This window comes from Marmota monax, unplaced genomic scaffold, assembly GCF_021218885.2.
Source record: "Marmota monax isolate L192 unplaced genomic scaffold, Marmota_monax_Labrador192_F-V1.1 WCK01_AAM20220418_F8-fsc00072, whole genome shotgun sequence".
NCBI lineage: Eukaryota > Metazoa > Chordata > Mammalia > Rodentia > Sciuridae > Marmota > Marmota monax.
This window is the reverse complement of record NW_026692356.1, coordinates 895,969-915,988: the sequence shown is the minus strand read 5'-3', so window position 1 is coordinate 915,988 and position 20,020 is coordinate 895,969. Positions and strand designations below refer to the sequence as shown.

The window sequence follows — 20,020 nt, the reverse complement described above, 5'->3', positions numbered from 1 at the left end:
AAGGAGGGCTGTCTCGGGTCTCTTTCATAAAGACACTAATATTTATGAGTTCTTTGGCCTCATGACCTAATCATCTCCTGTAGTAGTACAGTTTTTTTTTTTTTTACTATAATGAAACACCCTAGGTTGAGTAACTTTATTTTAAAAGGGGGGGAGGTTCAAGCCAGGCATAATAGCACACACTCATAATCTCAGCAGCTTGGGAGGCCAAGATAGGAAGATTGCAAGTTCAAAGCCAGCCTCAACAACTTAGTGAGGCCATAAGCAACATAGTGAGAGCCTGTCTCAAAATAAAAAATAAAAAAGATTTGGGAATATGGCTCAGTAATTAAGCACCCCAGTGTTCAATTCCCTGGTACCAAAAAATAAAAAAGGAGTTTCATTTGGCTCACAGTTCTGGAGATTTGAGGGCACGGTGCCAGAGCTAGCTGAGCTCTGAGAAGAACCTGATGGCAGATGGAATCACAGTGGTGAGAGCACATGTAAGAGGGAGAAATCACATCACAAAATAGGAAGCCAAGATAGAGGGAGATGGGTTTGTTCTTTTGTAACAACCCTCTCATGAGAACTAATTCAAGGCCCCACAAGAACTGCATCCTAAGGGCAGCACCCCCAGTGATCTAAGGGCCTGTGGCTTAGCTCCATCCCTCCCATACTGAAGACCAAGTTTCTACCATGTGGTCCCTTGGGAGGCTTCACCTCCTAATACCATCCCACTGAGGGTTAGGATTAGCCCTAGCAAACGAATATACTCTGCCATTGCTCAGCCCACTTCTTGTCCAATTAATAATCCCATTCCCTTTGGTGACATTTTGAGAACGAAATCACATCCAAGACATTAGGACTGAACTGTTTGGATTCATGAGGGAACCAAAGAAACACATAGCTAACAAATTTTCTAAGCAACACAGTGTGCTTTGGGAAAGAAAAGAAATATGGTGAAGAGGGGGTGGATACACCATGTTGCAGCTCAGCAAGCTGTTGAACTACTCAGAAAGCATATTTGTTATTCCTCACATTTCCTTCCAGTGTAGGAAGGCTCCCTGGAGCTGGCATTGCCGCATTAATGCGCAACACCCAGGCAACTATTTACCACAGTCTCCAGCAGTTGACTCAAATTATTCCATCTTTAAACTAAGAACCTCACCTAGATTATAACTTTCATAGACATGAAAATTCCTTAACTCTAATCCCCAGAGAAGGGCGATATCCTCAGCAGTCAGAGAAGGTAAGTGGTTAGCTCTTTACCTTTGCACTCCTACAGGTTTACCTTGGACTTCTCTCTTCACCACCAACCCTAACACACCTCACCAGAGCCATGAGTCACATCTCTTCCCCAACTTGGCAATGCCAAGCAAGGTTCACTTCTGCTTCTTCAAGGACATTCCAGATTTGCAACCAAATAAACTCATTGGCTCAAGCATGTTTCTGGTCCTATAGTTTCTATCGATTGCTAAATTTCTTGCCAGGATTTTAAACTATTTTCTCAACGTTCCCCTGGAATTTCATTTATTTATTTATTTTTTAAATTTTGGGTACTGGGGATTGAATCCAGGGGAACTTACCACTGAGCCACATCCCCAGCCCATGCTAAATTGCTGAGGCTGGCTTTGAACTTATGATCCTCCTGCCTCAGCCTCCCAAACTGCTGGGATTACAGGTGTGTGCCACCATGCCCATGCCCAGATTCATCTGGAATGTCTTGATCCCTGTTCCCAGTGTGCTTTTTTTTTTTTAGTTGTCAATGCACCTTCATTTTATTTATTTATATGTGGTGCTGAGGATCGAACCCAGTACCTCATACATGCTAGGCAAGCACTCTACCACTGAGCCACAACCCCAGCCCCCCTGCGGTGTGCTTCTTAATTCGTTACCACACCTCTATTCCCAGTTTGTCCAGGACAGTGCCTGGCTTAGGTTTCTGCAATTCATCTGGGTAACTTCATCCTGTTCTAACCTACTCACTTGAACTTGCCTCTTAAGTTGTCCTAGCTGAAGATTCTGGGCCTGTCCCTGACCTCCTAGCCTAATATTGATACTAATTTTTCAGATCTAGTAAGAAGTCCCCAGGTTAAGCAAACTATTTGCACAAGTCACCTTTTTACTATCCAAACTCTGGCCAACATTTAAATAATTCTGCTTTCTTCTCATCTTGTAGAAGTAATATTTGTGTTCATTTCAACGTTAAAAAACTATTCCAATATCTATTGAAAATTGGGCAAAACAATTGCCCTATGTTTTCTTCCATCAGTATTACTGGTAGCAAATCCACCTGGCAAACCTAAGAACCCTATCTGCTCTCACATTGGAATATATGTTAGATACATCAGAAACATTATCATCTGCAAAATATGAGGTCAGACTTAAAATGCAGTTTCCATCCACTGTGAGTTATCATTACAATCACTCCTTTCTGTTTTATGACTATTTTTTTTTTGAGACAGATTCCAGGCTGACCTGAAATTCCTCAAACATCCTCCTGCCCCAGCCTCCCAAGAAGCTGGGACTACAGGTGCACAAAATCATGCTCCCAGAACCCTTTTCTCTTCTAAGGATTCATCATCTAAGCCAACTCAACCACCTTACTTTGCACGTACCCAAACCACTTACTGGTTCTGAGACCAGATAGCAAGTTTATTGGGGTCATCTTGCACCTGTTGTCTCCCTCCTCATCGAATTAGCCACATTCATGCTGCATCTCCTAGAATTCTGGGATGCCTTTCTTACTCTCCCACTTCTCTCTGTACTTTTCTTATCATACTGCTTCTGCCCACTCAAAATCACAGCATTGTGTGTGCAGAGCTGTTTACGCCCAAGGCTGTGCAGTGTTTGCTGGGAATAGAGTGGACTCCGCTGCACATAGTACTGCCCTAAGGAATACTAATTGCCTTGCTGATAAATTGAGGGGGGGTGGAGGGAACCTCAGGGACAATACCAGACCCATTTTAGAACAAAACACTGGAAGCACATCTGCAGAAATGTCAGTAAGAAAACACATCCTTTTCTTTTTTACAAATTATTTCTTCCTTTGGTTTCATCCTTTCTCTTCTCTTAGGCCATTCCAGAATCATCCTTTTCAAGATCTGAACAGACAGACCCAGCCAAAAAAAAACAGGGCTCAGAATCAGGGTCTCTGCTATTTTGTCAAGTTCAGGATTAGCTGAAAGAGCCCTGCCTTTCTGGTCTTGCCTCCCCCCATCACGAAGCACCATTTTCCCAAGTCATTCTTCTAATACGTCACCATTCACCAATCAGAAAGCTCAGTGGGGTGATATTTAATTCATGTCTGTCAATCACGACACAAAGAAAAGGCCTTCAGCTGGCCACCGAGAGAATCCTCTGCTGACCGAACAAAGAGTCCGCGGGGATCTCTGGTCCCAGCCACGTTCCCAGGAGTAGGCTCTTCACGGCTACCAGGCCCTTGCATGGTTTCAAAATAACTGTGGCTTTGGGAGCCGCAAGGCAGATGAAAGAGATTAAATCAGCAGAGCATCTCTGCGACATAGGAGAGAATAAGATTGTGACTCTTGTGTTTGAGCTCCTCAGTCGCAGATCAGTATGTCCTTGGCATTAGACTTCTGTGTCACATCCAAATATTTTAATTTTCAAGTCAACTGCTGTGGCCTCCCGACTGGTGGTTGTATTAGCTTCATGATTTTTAAACGAACATATAAGTAAAACCAAGTCGTTTGATAAGATCTAGAGTATAAAAATTGTAAAAGCTTCACTTCCATGACCAGCATTGATCTTTGGAAGTTGGAGGGATATGAATAATAAATAAATGAAATGAAACACTTCCGTGGCAATTGTCGGTAACACAAACACAGGATTCAAAAGCAGCAGCTGGGTAACAAAGGAACAGTTCCTCACGTTCAAGGATTTTTTTTTTTTAAATCAGTCACTGGGAAGTACAGCATGCTTTCTCTGCTTCCAGCTCCTCCTGTATATGTAATGGAATCAAAATGCTTTTGATTGTTGACACTGTGTATGGGGACCGGGAGCTGATGCTTCTCCATGGTGCAAAACCTATCTCCACATTTCTTTCTACCCCAGAAATTCTTTCCATTTATTTTACACTTTTTCTTACTAAACATTTTCATATTTACTCACTCTGTTTTCTAGCCTTTTTCTGGACCCTTTTTACAAATGGAAAAACTAAGGGTGGATGGTATAGAAATTAATGAGGGGGCAGGGGGTCTGGGAGTGGAAGGAACTAAAACCAAAGTAGTTGGGTTGAGGATAGGAAAGACCTGGGTTTGCACCTCAGCCCTTCCAGTTTCTAGCTGTCTGACTGCAAGAGCTTAACCATTTTGATCTTTAGTTTTCTTTCCCATAAAGTGGAAATAACGTCTACCACACAGTATTCTTGCTTCAATTAGATTACACAGGTGAGGGTTCCTGGCACTTAGTGGGCTTTTTTCTTTTTTCAGCTAGGAGAAGGTTTATAGCAGAGCTGGAATATCTGTCCCTGTCCCACCAGGGACAGTCACAGGTCTTGTGGCATTATCCCTAGGCTACAGGGCCTTTGGGTTTCCTTCTTGCCCCATTATCAATAGCAACCCTTCCAGAAGTTTCCCTCTCTTTTTATTTGCTTTTCTTCTATGGAAAAGTATGGCAAGAAATTTTTCAGGAAGAGGTTAATTAACCCTTTAGACTCAGGCAGGGCCTTTATTGCCCTAAATGTTCCTATCACCTTAAGTTATTTAAATTTCAAACACCTGTAGTTCTAGCTATTTGGCAGGCTGATGCAGGAGGATCACTTTAATCCAGAAGTTCAAGGCCAACCTGGGCACCATAGCAACTTGTCTCTTAAAAAAAAAAAAAGGGACAAGCAAGCAATATTTGGACTGGGGTATAGCTCAGTGGTAAAGCACCTTAGCATGCACAAGGGTCTGGATTCAATTCCCAGCAGCCCCCTCCAAAAAGGTAGTACCTGCCTTATAAAGGGGGAAGAGATAATGATGAAATTTAAAAATGCAAGTTAGGCTGGGCTGTAGCCCAGTGGTAAAGTGCTTGCCTACTATGCACAAGGAATTGTATTGCAAAATAAATAAAATAAAGCAAGTTAGAATCCTTAGCTTTTTCTCTAGGCTTAATCTTTGAACTTGAAGATTCATTTGGATTTTTTTAAAACCTTTTTAACCTCAGTTGTAAAAAAGGTATTTGAATGAGAGTTTTTATTCTTTTTTATTCATTTTTATTCTTCATGTAGTCTCCACTTTTAATTACTATAATACAGGAATAATAATACCTCATATATAAGTTTTTATAAGGCCTAACTACCATTACATTTATATATGTATAATAAGTTATATATATTTATTATATGTATAAATATGTAATATATGTATATACTCATATACATATATTTAGGTATAAATCTTAATCCAGAAATTCAGGTGTAAAAATGTCATATATACATAATTTTTTAAAAAATCACATATTCTCTGAACCATAATCCAGGTTACCAGGAAATCTAACTTTGGGCATCTACACCCATATCCCAGGATAAAATTCCAGAGCCATCCCTTGGACTGGGGGGAATCCAGGACCTCCTGTGCACGCCCAAATTCACGGATGTTCGATCTCATACAAAATCACACAGTATTTGCATATAACCTCATACATCCTCCCACATACTTCAAATCATCTCTAAGATAACTTATGATACCTAATAAAATATCACTGCTGTGTAAATAATTGTAATGCTATGTTGTTTGGGGAATGATGACAAGAAAAATCTGTGCATGGTGGAATACACAATTGAAGAACCCAAGGATACAGAGGGCCAACTATACTAGAGTATAGCTTGGGATGGAGGGAGAGGGATTCTTGTCTTTTTTGAGATGTCTATTGCTCTGGCTTGCATGAGCCTTTCAGTCAGTCCTGCCATGCTTGGGATATGAGGCTGGGAAGTCCATTGCCTCTGGTCTCCTCCTTTCCTGAAGTCTTGCCCCTAGTCGGCCTTGATTTCTCTAGAGGGTCTCCTGTATCCTCCAAGGCCACCATGCTAAGGAGCTGTTTGTATCTCACCGAGTCAGCCATGATCTCTCACACTTGAATGTTTGCTTTTTCTGTCCTCTACCTGGAATATCTTCCCATGCCTTCCTTCCAAACAAATCCACTTGTTATTCATTCTTGAGCTTAAATTAACTTGTCACCTCATTCAACCAGCCTTCTTTTATGCTGCCTCCTGACCAGGTTAGCTCCTCCTTCTTCTAGCCACCTACATAGCTCATAAGTACAGTGCAACCGATGTCATCTTATTGTAATGGCCAGGGTGTGACTCTTTCCACTACTCATCTGAAAGCAATCCGAGTTTCATCCTCATGACCCCAGCAGCTGCCTGACATATGACAAGTGCCCAGTGGAGGCGGCGGCTTCTTCTTCTTCTTCTTCTTCTTCTTCTTCTTCTTCTTTTAGTTGTAAATGGACATAAGGCCTTTTATTTATTTTTTTATTTTTTATGTGGTGCTGAGGATCGAACCCAGTGCCTCACATGTGCTAGGTAATTGCTCTACCACTGAGCTACAGCCCCACCCCGTTACGTAGATTCTTAACAGCATCCTTGCCCCTTAAGCCTTCTCTCCTGATGACCCTTGCCCTCTGCACTTGAATTCATGGCAGTGATGTACACGTTTAAGCTATTTGGGTATTCATGTGACCCCCCCAGGTTGCCACAGATTTGCATGAATTATATGTTCCCTCTTCTAACCTCCTAGTTTCAGATACAGGAAGGGATCTTAGTGGTTAGTCAGTCCAACTTCCCAGGTAACATAGAACTCACCTTAGATGGTCACTGAGTCTCCATTTAAATACTTTCTAAGGCTTTTATGTTAGGTGAATTGCGTGGCAGCGTCATAGAAAACATTAGCACGTGGGTAAACATTTCCAAGAACACACTGTGGCATGCAGGACTTACTTGCTTCACTCTGTTGAAAAGGACACACAGTCTGGAACAGATAGATGTCGAGAGAAAAGGGACATTCTGGTTTTGGTGGAGCTTATTTTTCTTTCAGATTAAAGTCCAGGCAAAAAGGAGACTTGACTGCCCTAATCTTGTGGGCTGTGTCCTCTAATTTGGTTCTGGCTGAAATTCTACAGGTACCATGTCTGGAGCCCTCTGCTCAGTCTTCCAGAAGCTTTTGTGATCTCCACTGCGAGTTTTGGACTCTAATAGTTTTTGGAGAAGGAAAAAAAAAAAAAAAAGAGTGAAGGACAGTGGTTCTTTGTGTCTCTCAAAGGAAGCACTGTTTTCCTGAACTGGCACAACCCACAGACAACGTGCTGCCCTTCATGTGAGATTGTTTTACTGACCCAACACACGGACTGCACCGTGCCAGCCTTCACACAGAAGGGAAATGCTGGTGTCTCTTGCAATATGAGGACAAGTTACAGAGCAGCAAATGAAGATAACCCTCTGAAGGTGACTGTCAACAATTCAAAGCCTCCTCTTCCATCTCTGTGATAAGGAGAGTGCTTCCTGTCATGGGATTGTTTATGACCCCTCTGGCCTTAGGTTTAGAAGAAGTGAAATTTCTGAGGACATCTCTCACATTCCCCGATTTAGACTCATTATCCAAAGTTGAAAGTCAATGACATTTTTTACTAATCAGTTAAACAGGATAGCAGAATACTCTGCAATTCATTGTACATGATTTTTCACTTCTCTGGTTGTACACAAAGTAGAGTCATACCATTCATATCTTCATATGTGTACCAAAGATAATAATGTCCATCTCATTCCATCGTCTTTATTACCCACATACCCCCTCCCCTCATCACTCTCCCCTTTGCCCAATCCAAAGTCCCTCCACTCATCCCATGCCCCGCCAACACCATCATGGGTTAGCATCTACTTATCAGAGAAAACATTCGGCCTTTGTTTTTTTTTTTTTTTTTTTTTTGGATTGGCTTACTTCACTTGAAAGTCGATGACATTTTAATCTTTGGAGACAACTATTTGTTGGGGCTATCTGAACTACCAGAGTGATTATGTATCATCTATTCATTGATGTTAGCAAACACTTGTTGAGGACCAACAGTATGCCACCCACTGTTTCTGGTGCTAAGGATAAATGAACAGACAGTCACCATGCACTGGGATAAGTGACAAAGTGGCATTGGCTACTCTGGGAGCCAGAGGAAGGACTCATGCAACATAACCAGGTGGAGTCAGGGAAGGTTTCATGTTATGGGTGGTGACTGAGATATTATGGTGGATCAATAGGAAAGAACACTCAGTGAACTGAAATTAATTTTGAACAGCTAAAGTGTGGGGTATATAGTGAAAGGCGATATTGATGAAAATATAGAAAGATTTGCAAATGAGCCTTTGGGTACCTTTTGGATTTTATCCTAAATGTAATTGGAAACTTTTGAAAGATTGGTGCTAAATGGTGACACGAACACACAGGCCATAAGTCAGGACAGTAAAACAATTCTACATGGAAGGAAACAGTGCTGCCACAAAATACAAACTACAGAACCCTGGAACTTGTCCTGTGTCCCTTGGGATAGGGAGAGCTGATGTTGTACTCTGTATTTCTAAAACCCTGCTTAATAGATACATGGTAGGTACTTGAAACGTTTGTTGAATGAATCAATGAATGGTTCTGCCCTCTGGAGAAGAGGGCACAAATATAATACCTATTTTACAGGATCTCATATTACAGGAAAGTATTAGCCTCATCCTTGAACACCACTATTATTTTACACTTATGTTTTCAGGCTCTGCATCCTTGAAGCCTTCAACTATTCTTCATGGAATATGGTTCCTTCCCCATTTCCTTATTGAATTGACTTTCATCCCTCTTATTAAAATACAGTCCTCAGAAATAAACCTAAATCTTCAAATCAGTTCTGGTCAGAGAAGCTTCTCAGGACTCTTCATATGGTTGCTTTTTCACCTCTGTTTAACCCAATTATTTTGGCAAACACTCAACACTGATGACTCATATTGTGCTATTAGTAAATTAATGTCCTGAAATACTTCTATATATTCTACTTTTGACCCATATCTCCTTCCACAAAAATAAAATACATCTAAAATATTTCCTCTATTTGGCATATAGGGTTTATATCTTTTTTGGGGGGCTACTATTTGACTAAACTCAGGGGCACTCGGCCACTGAGCCACATCCCCAGCCCTATTTTGTATTTTTTTTATTTAGAGACAGAGTCTCACTGAGTTGCTTAGTGCCTCACCATTGCAGCATCTGGCTTTGAAGTCATGATTCTCCTGTCTCAGCCTCCCAAGCTGCTGAGATTACAGGTGTGCACCAATGCACCTGGCTGGATTTATATCTTTTAGACACAAGATTAGGGTTATACATTTAAGCTCTTTAAAGCTCTAACTTATTTTCTTGGGCTCACTATCGCAGCCTAGTAAGGCCATATTAGCTTCCACCCTGTCATCTGCTGACAGGGTCAGTTGTTCGATCAAGGTCCCAGTTCAGTCCCCGATAGGAATATTTAACAGGTTCTATCCCTGTGTTCTACCAACTAGAAACTTCCTTAAGGACAGTGCTTTTCAAACTACAGTGGTGATCCTTTAATGGGTCATGAAACAATTTCATGGATTGAAATTGGCATTAAAAAAAAAAGCAGAGAATAGAATAGGGTACATCAGAGTTGACTGCGTGTAGCAAATGCAAATTGTATTTTGTGAAACTTTTTAGTCATAACACCCATTACTAAGATCTATATAGCCCAATCACAGAAAGATATAAATAATATCATCACATGAATTACATAATTAATTTGGAGAAGGAACACTTCACTACTTCTTTAAAACAGATCAAATAGATTAATATAGAAATGAATGGAGAGCCCCCATCGTCACACTTATAATTCTTGACTTTTTAAAACCCAAACTCCCATTGTTCAACCACCAGACATTTTCCATTAAGAAGTAGTTTCAAAACTTCGATCTAGGATACTCTAGTGTCTAGGGGTCTCTGGGCTTCTAATCCCAATCCTAGAATCCAGTTTTATACACTCCATTTTCATATGCTACGATGCTGCAAAAGATTTTATTTGGGAGTCCAATGGATGAGAGAGATTTTTCTCTGGCTTAACTGCAAAACAGAACAATAAAAAACACAAGAGATTGAAATCTACTAACAAAGATCACGCTTTCTAATAAAACTGATTCAAAATTGTCTGTGACTTGCTAAAACCATATTATGTTAAGATTATTTCTCATGATCATTTGTGTTTCCTTCTGTTTGACCTAAGCAATACTTTTTTTTTTTAAATTCACTAATATTAACATATTGATTAGCAACAAATTTTAAAAGTTCCTTTTACAGTCCCCCAAAACCTTCCAGTTGTTGTTATTAATGATTTCTGTGGATTTCTTTATACATAATGGTCCTTGGTTTATAACTAGTTTTTCTTTTGTCAAATGTGATGTGGTGGTCATTAAAGCTTGTTCACAGATATTCCAATCTACCTTTCTCCAGGAATATGGTAGAATTTACTTTGTTTTTCTTAGGTTGATCATGGCCATGTGACTTGCTTTGGCCAATGAATTAGAACTGAAGGTGACATGTGACTCTTCTGCAAGGAGGCATTTCATTGCCAGTGCTAAGGACTGCAGTGTTCCCTTCTACCTCCCATGTTGATTAGAGAAAGGCCAGTGACAAAGACAGACATCCTCCTTGCAGGACCATGCTGGACATGAAGCATAGCAAAAAATAAGCCTTCTTGTCTTAAGCACCTGAGATTTGGAATGTTTCTGTAGCAAAAACACAAACTAGTCCATCCTAATATGTGGCTTATCATACACTTATTTTTTTTTTATACTTTAAGTCACAGTTACTTTTTGTTTTAATTTGTATCCTTGTTTCTATAGCGATAAATCTTGATTGTTCTTCCTATGGCTTCATACTACTCATTGAGCTGTAATAATCCTCTCTTCTGACTTTCCAGTAGAGTTTTTATTTTTTTATTTTTCCTGTGAAATAGTCACATTACAAGAATCTCTCTTGAATGAGTATCAATAATGGGGTAGTTGGAAGTCATGCTTTTTTCATTATATTTGGCAAAGAAAAAATATACTTCTTCTCAGAGGCTCTCCACCCTTCAGCTGTAACTCATTACTGTCTACCTAAATGTGCTAGACTGGCCAGAAAGCAAATGTTTCCCATTACAAATGACATTTATCAGCTAGTCTCAGGAATAGGTTTCTTTCAAAATTGATCTAATTTGGAAGTAACAGTTATGACTCACTACTGGATCTCTCAGAGCTTTCAAAGTGAAGAAGTACAATGGATGATATGATTAACCTTGACCCACTGCATCTTTTTATGTATATATCAAACGTAACATTTATTTCTCCAATAAGATACTACTTATGGCTACCAGTATCAGAGTACTTTCCTGAATATGTCTGACAGTTCTTTCTTGTTTGCAGTAATACTTTGCATTTTGAGATTTTTCGTAGGACACACTGTTTATATTCTTCAAGGTTGTGATTTTATTTTGCACTGTTGTCCATAAATTCAATTATACTGTTAAAAATTTGGGTGTAAACACCATCCACTCTTTAAAGTTGATTGAAATAGAGAAAGCCCACAACTTCCACGTAGGTTTTGTTCTAAAAATTTATGTTCTGCTTTTTAGAGCTTGGGTGACCTATCCTGGAATTAATTCTGAAATTCATCATTGATTCCCATTCTAGCCACCAAAAGTCACATTATGCCCGAAAGCAGTTTTAATGCACATTTTTTGGTGAGTTATGTTAAAAGTGTAATCATCATTTATAACAACATTTTTTTAAAAAAACAAACCCTTTAGTATTTTTTTTTAAGGCACACATTGATTTGGAGAAAATGTTAACTACCAAACTATTTAATGACAAGGGAAGAAACAAGGCAGCCCTACAAAGATGTTCTCTTTCATACTGCCACGGAAACAACAGACTGCTGATAAGTGGTTTTTAAAGAGCGTGGAAATACTCTTCAGTGAGTTGAGTCTCTTAAAACATCTGGTATGGCTTCGAATGGATCATAAGAACAAAAAGTTCTTGTAGGACAGATACTTTTAATTTTAAACTTACTTTCGTGCAGTAGCTTAAAAGATACTTGAAATAGATTCATGTTGAAGCAACCTAAAGTGAAATTAACTCAAATGGGATCTGGCCTTCTTCCAATTTTCCATTTGTAAAGTACCAATTACAATCTAATAGGAATAGCTGTCTAATAATCATTTGGGTGGGGTGGGGAGGGGGTGATACTGGGGATTGAACTCAGGAGCACTCAACCACTGAGCCACATCCCCAGGCCAATTTTGTATTTTATTTATAGACAGAGTCTCACTGAGTTGCTTAGCGCCTTGCTTTTGCTGAGGCTGGCTTTGAACAGGTGATCCTTCTGCCTCAGCCTCCTGAGTCTCCAGTATTACAGGTGTGCGCCACCATGCCCAGCCAATAATCATTTTTAATGAGATGATGTAGTGACAAAACCCACACTCCAACAAGTCCATACCTCTAGTGTAATGTGAAAAAGGAATGAGATGATTTTGAATCTTCTACATGCATATATGTGGAATAAAAAGCATCCATTTACTTAGTGATAAATTGTATATTTGTGGTGTCCTGCCTCCCTGAACCAATGCTAAACTACCTCAGTATTAAATAAGCAGGGATTAAGATTTAAAGCATTATTTCCTCCACTTTGAAAGCCATAATATGGTGGCTCATGGACAAGAGAGGTAAGTGAAGAGAAAGATCTGTGACCCAATGAGTAATTTATACAATGATTCTGCCTTTGGCCACAATTATTCAGTACTATAAACTCAAGAAAAGGCGGGTTTTCCCTGTTAGGAAATACTTTCCAAAAGAAATAGAGAATGGAATCAAAACAAATATTTCAGTTTTGGACATCTATGATTCAGATATTCAATTAATACTGATGGCAGAAGTTTTCCCATCATTTGAAGTATGAAACTAGAGTCAACTGTGAGGTTAAGTGGTCTTGAGAAGATTATCTTGTTATTGCAAAACTGCCTAGAAGACAAATGTAATTTTCTATAAATTGCCAGTATTGACCTGTTTGTTAAATTGAGGGAATGTCAGGCAGTTTGAAAACTCTGAGAAAAGGTAAGACAAAATAAAGAGCACTGTAGGAGAGTAGACGGGACCTGAATTTTGAGCCAGGAGGTCTTGTTTCTATTTTGTCTCCTATACTAATTTCCTGATCATTTTGATGATTAAGATTTAATTTCTCTCTACATCGATATTATATTGGATTACTAGCTCTGTAATTCTATCCTCACTTTAACATGTCCATATCTCAGTAACATTTCATAGGTCTACTCAGTCATATGTAGAAATTCCTACATACCAGGAGGGGGACAGCATTTGCTCATTGATATTAAGTCTTAAGTAATAATAATCGCAGTGGATTCAACTACCAGTAATTGAGAGTTTATTCTAGGAAAGAGTCTATGTTGAGTTTTTTACATGTATTCTCTCACTTAGTCTTCAAATTATCATTAGAGATTTTATGTAATTTACCCAAGTCCTCCCAGCTATAAAATGCCTACAGTAGAAAGGAGTAGTCGATATTGATCTTTTATCATCTGCTCAGAAATTAACTGCCATAGTAGCTTTGAATGAAAACATAAATCTAATACATCCATTCTTACTGGAAGTCAGATGTCTGTGTGTGTTGGCAACGGTTTAGGTAACATATGGATCCATTCATGGATATAATGTGCTTTAAATACATTCATAAAATCATATGATGTTAGACCTATTACGGATCTTAAAGACTACCTAGTGATGCACTCACTGTTCAATACAGTAACCTTAACCATATGTGACTATTTAAATTTTAATTAATTAAAGTAAGTTTTACTGGGTCTATCACTAGGCACATCCAATGCTTAGTGGCTACATGTAGCTACTTCCATATTGGACAGTATATATACACAAAATTTCCATCACTATAGAAATTTATATTAGACAGCATGGCTGTAGTGATTACATTCTAATTCAACCCCTTTGTAGCAATTAAGATGCTTTGGTCACAAGTGGAAGAAAATCGGACTGAAATGGATTTAATTTAAGAATAAAAGGAGCCAGGCACGATGGCACATGCTTTATTCCCAGCAGTTTAGGAGGCTGAGGCAGGAGGATCGTGAGTTCAAAGTCAGCCTCAGCAAAAGCGAGGCACTAAGCAACTCAGTGAGACCCTGTCTCTAAATAAAATACAAAATGGGGCTGGGGATGTGGCTCAGTGGTCAAGTGCCCCTGAGTTCAATCCCCAGTACCAAAAAAAAAAAAAAAAGAAGAAGAAAAGGGTAGAAAATTTATTGGCTTTCATAATTGAATGGTCCAGATCTTGACCCAGAAGTTATTCAGGCCATATGAATTCTTACTTCTGTTACCTGCTTATCTCTCATCTCTGCCCTTCTGCCTCACTCCCAAAGCTCCAGCTTTGTCTTAAGCCAGATCCACTCATGGTGGTAAACCATGGTTGTAAGAGGTCCTAGAACTTCCTACCCTATCAAGATGAGGAATTTCCTTTTGAGGTACTTAGAAAGCTTTCTTCTCAGAGTCTTCACCATGTATATCATTATGTCTCATTGACCCTAATTTGATGGTTTCCAACGCTATGGTCAGAAAGATAGGATGTTCTGATAGGTTTAAGCCAATCAAGTCCATGCCAGCATCAATATTACCATAATTACTAATTTCATGGCTGCCATACAATGAATTAGTAGAGACTTCCCCCCAAATCCTAACATACTTTAAGCAGAAGGAAAGATAGGTTTGGGATAATATCTTAAGAATATGCATCATATCCTTTATTTACACTGTTTTTGCAAAACAAAGTCTAGGAATATATTAAAATGTCACGCTGAATTTCAGGGGACCCAAGCAACAGTAGAGACTGAATTAAATTTCTGTATCCTACGCAGCACACTTTCTACAATATCACAATGGCTCCCCTAAACTATTTGATTTCAATGTGGTCAAAGTCCATAAAATATTTTGAATGTAGATTATATTAAAAGGTAATACATCTTCTGTAAGTAAATTAGGAAGTTTAAAATTATTAGATTCATCACAGTCATGGAAATTCAAGCTCAAGAGCCTTTTTCCTAAACCCAAGGAGAAGTACAGTGGACAGCTATGCCTCTGCATAATCCTGTGTAATTTGGTTAACCTCTGATAGGTTGGGTTTTGTAGCACGTGTCTCCTTTTGATACCTATAATGCAAATCAATACAGTATCCACCACATTATGACATACTTGAGGCTTCTGAGTCTACATTAACGTTTTGTAAAGTTCTTTGACACTCCAGAGTACAGGGTGCTACTGTGTGTGAAGAACATTTTTATCCAGTCTCACTAAAATGGTTAGGAAATGGTGTCAGCAGCCAATAAACACATGTCTTTTGAGTCTTTGCTCCCAGTTTTAATAAATACGAAATCTGGGTCTTATATTAAATTTCTAAAAGTTATGTAAATTTATGCCCACGAGGAATACCCCCAACATGGTTCTGCCTCAAATATAAATATACAAAAGAAAAATCCACACAAGTCTGTTTGCAATTTAGAAAAAACAAAAATTGAAAAAGTTATGGTGCTGAGTCCTGAATGTCTGAGCCAGTTTTAAGTCAGCTGGCCTTTGAGTTGCTAAGTGTGTTTATTTTTTCCATTCTCTTCTGAAACTGTTGCGAGCCACAGCCAAGGGGCCCCAGCAAACTTCCAGCTGCCCTTTCAGACCACGGAGCTGCTCATTGGGGGACTTTTTTGGCTCCGCCCACGTGACCCAGCCAATCGGCCTCAAGAGCAGGAGGATTGTGGGAGGTGGAGAGAAGCTTGTGTGGGAGAGAGAGGCTTGTGGAAAGCCGGTGGTGGCAGTTGAGGCTCTGAGGGTTTTTCCTGAGAGGCTGTTTTGTTTGGTGTGTGTGGTTCTAAAAATAAAGTTAGTTTCTTTTGACAAGTGGCTCCTGATTGTGCCCAGCCAGACTGCGGCATGAAACCATTATTGCTACAAAATCCCAGAACCCGAACTGCAGTGAATCTACAGAACGTCTTTATTCCATCAAACCCTAGTCACCAAACTGTGATTAAATGGGTGTGAAGAGTAAAGCAGCTCGAGATTCCTAAAATGTCACATATTTGCAATTTGACCAAAATGGAACTGAGCCTGTAGGCTTTTCTCATTACTTTTTGGCAAGAATAAAGGGAATAACCATGAAAATGCTCCTAAAAATTGTCCTTGTTTTCTTCTGGGGGAAAAAAAGGTATCAATTTATAAAATAAAATTTAATCCTAGTTAAAGGTGTCAATAGATCCATAGAACAGAGATTCTCAAAGAAGAACCAACCTACCCAAAACTTTGGTGTTAGTGCTATGCCAGGAGAGGTAGACAGCTGAGCATACATTTCAGAACACATTTGTCACCTTTATCAGCTGCATTATGAAGAGCTTTCTCTCCTTCAAAATGGCTGCCCTCTTTCCTAGGTCTAAATGCTGGGTTTTCCAGGACAATAATCACAACTGTTCTCTGAACTCATCTAACCAGCCCCTTTTAGACTGATAAACACATTTTAATGAACTCTGATTATGATGAGGCCATTTCTTTCTATGTAGGAAAGACCATTAGAGAACTCAATAGACCCAATATTCTATTCATAGTTTCCAACAAAAGATTTTACAGTGATAGCTTTGTCTATGTATTTGTTCTAGAAGTTTCTGAAGATGACAATAGCACATATGGTCCCATTGTAGCTCCTCAATTAAGACAGCAACCTTGTCTATCAGCTTAACTATCTCAAAAATCAACCTTCCTTCCTTCCTTCCTTCCTTCCTTCCTTCCTTCCTTCCTTCCTTCCTTCCTTTCTCTCTCTCTCTCTCTCTGCTTACTGGGGATTGAACCCAAGTATGCTCTACCACCCAGCTCCTTTTCTGATGTTGTTTATTTTGTTTTATTTTCTGAGATAAGATCTTGCTGTTGCCCATGCTAACTTTGAACTTGCAATCCTCCTGTCCCAGCCTCCTGAATCACGGGGATTATGGGCATGCACCATCACACCTGGCTGTCTTTCTTCTTTCTTAAGGAAAAATCATGTAAATTAAGGAAAATAGAATCTTCTGAGCCTTTTCTGCACCGCTCTTTGCAAACCTGTGCCTTTCAGGATGAGTATTTGACTTCCTGGGGACAATAGACATGCTATTCAGGGCCTGATAGTATTATAGTATAGTCATAAAATGTTACTGATCTTAAATATTCTTGCATGACTTTCAGGATAGTAACCATAAGTCATTAATTAGACAAAATAAGAGAATACATATAAGAGTATTTCATTGAGGTTCAACCTAAAGAAATGTAAAACATGTTTAGTTTATTTAAAGAACCAGTTAGGAAAACAAATGTTTCTTTAAAATATCCACTGCTACTGAGTGTTGTACTGGAGTTTATAATCTGTGCAAGAGGGGACATGATAGGTCGGACAGAAATGAGTACAACTGGCTTATTCACAGATGACTTTGTAGTAAATGTAGAAAGTCCTGTGGAATTTAAAAAACACAAAGACAATCCAGGAATAGATCCAAACATATATGATAAATTAATTTTCCCAAAGGTCCCAATATAACTAAATGGAGAAAAGAAAACTCTTCTCAACAAATGGCTCTGGAATAGCTGGATAAGCATCTGGGAAAAGAAATGAACTTTGCTAGGTCGAGCAGCATACAAAAAAGCAATCAGACTTGGATGGTGGAGCTAAACACAAAGCTAGAACTAAAAGCTTACAGAAGAAAACAGAATAATGAGATTTCAAAAAATAAAGAACTACATTTACCAAGAAACAGCATTTAGAAAATGTAAAGGGAAGTCATAGACTAAGACAAATACATAAAATAAACACATACATAATAATCTATAAACACATATACAAGTTTATATACATAACCAACGTTTATATTATATATACACAAACCAATGTATAGAAAAAAATGACTTTTATCTAGAAAAATATATATAAAGAAAAATTACACATAAATATTAAGGATAAACAATTCATTTCAAAAAATGAGCAACAGCCTTGAACATACACTTCACAGGGAAAACCTGGGAATGGCAAATAAACACACAGATGCTCAATATTATTAGTTATCAAGGAAATACAAATTAAAACTACAATGAAATACTATTTTAAAATGTTAAAAACTCACAATATCAAATGTTGGTGAGGGTATTGGCCTACTCAGACTCTCATAGGAATGTAAAATGATATGCCATTTTGGAAAAGTGTAAGTTTTTCAATAAAACTACACATATATAGTTTATGATTCAGTAATTCTTGTACTTGGTATTTACCCAACAGGAAGGAAAAAAAAAACACAACACCTAGTACACAACATCTAGTGTACACATTCTTATGAATAGCCCCAAAGTGAAAACAAACCAAATGTCTATCAACCATTGAATGTATAATCAAATCATAGTACAATCATGCAAAGAAATACTATTCAGCAAGAAAAAATAACTACTAATGTACAAAATAACATTATTAATCTCAAAAAAAAGTATATTAAGTGAAAGAAGACAGTCACCAAAGTATAGAATTTTATCACATGAAATAATAGGCAAATCTAACCTATGGTGTTAGGAATCAAAATAGTGGTTGCCCATGGGTGCTGAGGATCAACTATAAGAAGGAATGAGAAGAGTCGGGTACAGTGGTGTATACCTCTGATCCCAGGAACTTGGGAGGCTGAGGTAGGAGAATGGCAAGTTCAAGATCAATTCCAGCAACTTAACAAGCCCCTATGCAATTTATTGAGATCTTGTCTTAAACTTACAAAAATAAAATAAAATAGAATGGGGTGGTAGCTCAGTGGTAAAGTGCCTCTGGGTTCAATCCCTAGTACCAAAAAAAAAAAAAAAAAAGAAAAGAAAGAAAGAAAAAGAAGGGAACGAGAGAACTTCCTGAAGTGCTGGAAATGTTTTTCTAGATTGGGACAGTGGTTTCATGAATTAATATATTTATCAAAATTTATCAGCCATAAACTTTTTATTTTTGCATTGTAGTCTACATAACTCTTACTTACAATTTAGATAAATATTAACCTTGTCAGATGACAGATAATAATTGATAGTTTGCATCTCTTGTTTATAAGCTATTAATAAATATTTTATAAATGAGTATTTAATTTTTTAAAGTAATTTTCACATTTCTATTCCATAAAACACCTATTTGGACTTCAAAATGCCAGTGTTTATAAAAATTATGTATATTTCTAATCCTTTACTTGATCCAAGAGTTAACAGTTTTAAGAAATACCAACATTGCTGAGATGTGCAAAAACGGAGAAAGTAGTAAAGAAAAAAAAAATTGCTACTGAAAGGTTGGGTGAGATGGAATGGATTCAAGACTGAAATGAAATTCCACAATCACAAAGATAGAGAATGATGATGAAAGTGAAGAACAAATAAAAATTACAAGAATAGTTCCACGCCCCAGGACTAATCCAGGAGAAGTAGTGGATGTGAATAATCAACAAACAAGGATCCAGTGAAGGAGCATAGCTCACGAAATATGTGTTACAACTGTGAGCCCCGCCATGACCTTGGGTCCTGTTCTCATACCACACATACCTCTCATTCCATGGGGACACAAATATGCCTTTCATATTAGAAAGAAGACTATTTCCTATATGCTCAGCCCTTTCAGTGGCCACCAGCAAAGCACAGGACAGGCAGTTGGACAGAAGCTGCTTATGTTCTCCAAACCCTTTATTTCCTCCTGAACAGCTATCTATTATTCTCTGAAAGTGTGTCCACTGGACTCATAGAGAGCTATCTTTGAGGACAACATTTTAACATGTGTTTTTAATAAAACATACCACCTGGGATATAAGAGGTTATTATCATTAATAACTATTAAGATCTGCTGCAATGGAGGGAGTCAGGAGGCTATGGCCATTTTATTAGGGTTTGCGTTATTTTAGAGTTGCTGGCTTGCTCTACTTGCTCTGCTTGGCTATAAACACG

General features: G+C 38.5%; 1 protein-coding gene across 1 annotated transcript in view; it reads right to left on the bottom strand.

Moving 5' to 3' along the window:
• Thnsl1 (threonine synthase like 1) overlaps positions 1-7,145 on the bottom strand; it is a 187,790-nt gene extending 180,645 nt beyond the window's left edge. Inside the window, exon 1 of the mRNA XM_046442257.2 lies at positions 6,923-7,145. The gene's annotated coding sequence lies outside the window, so the exon portion shown is untranslated. The remainder of the gene's footprint in view (positions 1-6,922) is intronic.
• Between the last annotated feature and the right edge of the window lie 12,875 nt (positions 7,146-20,020).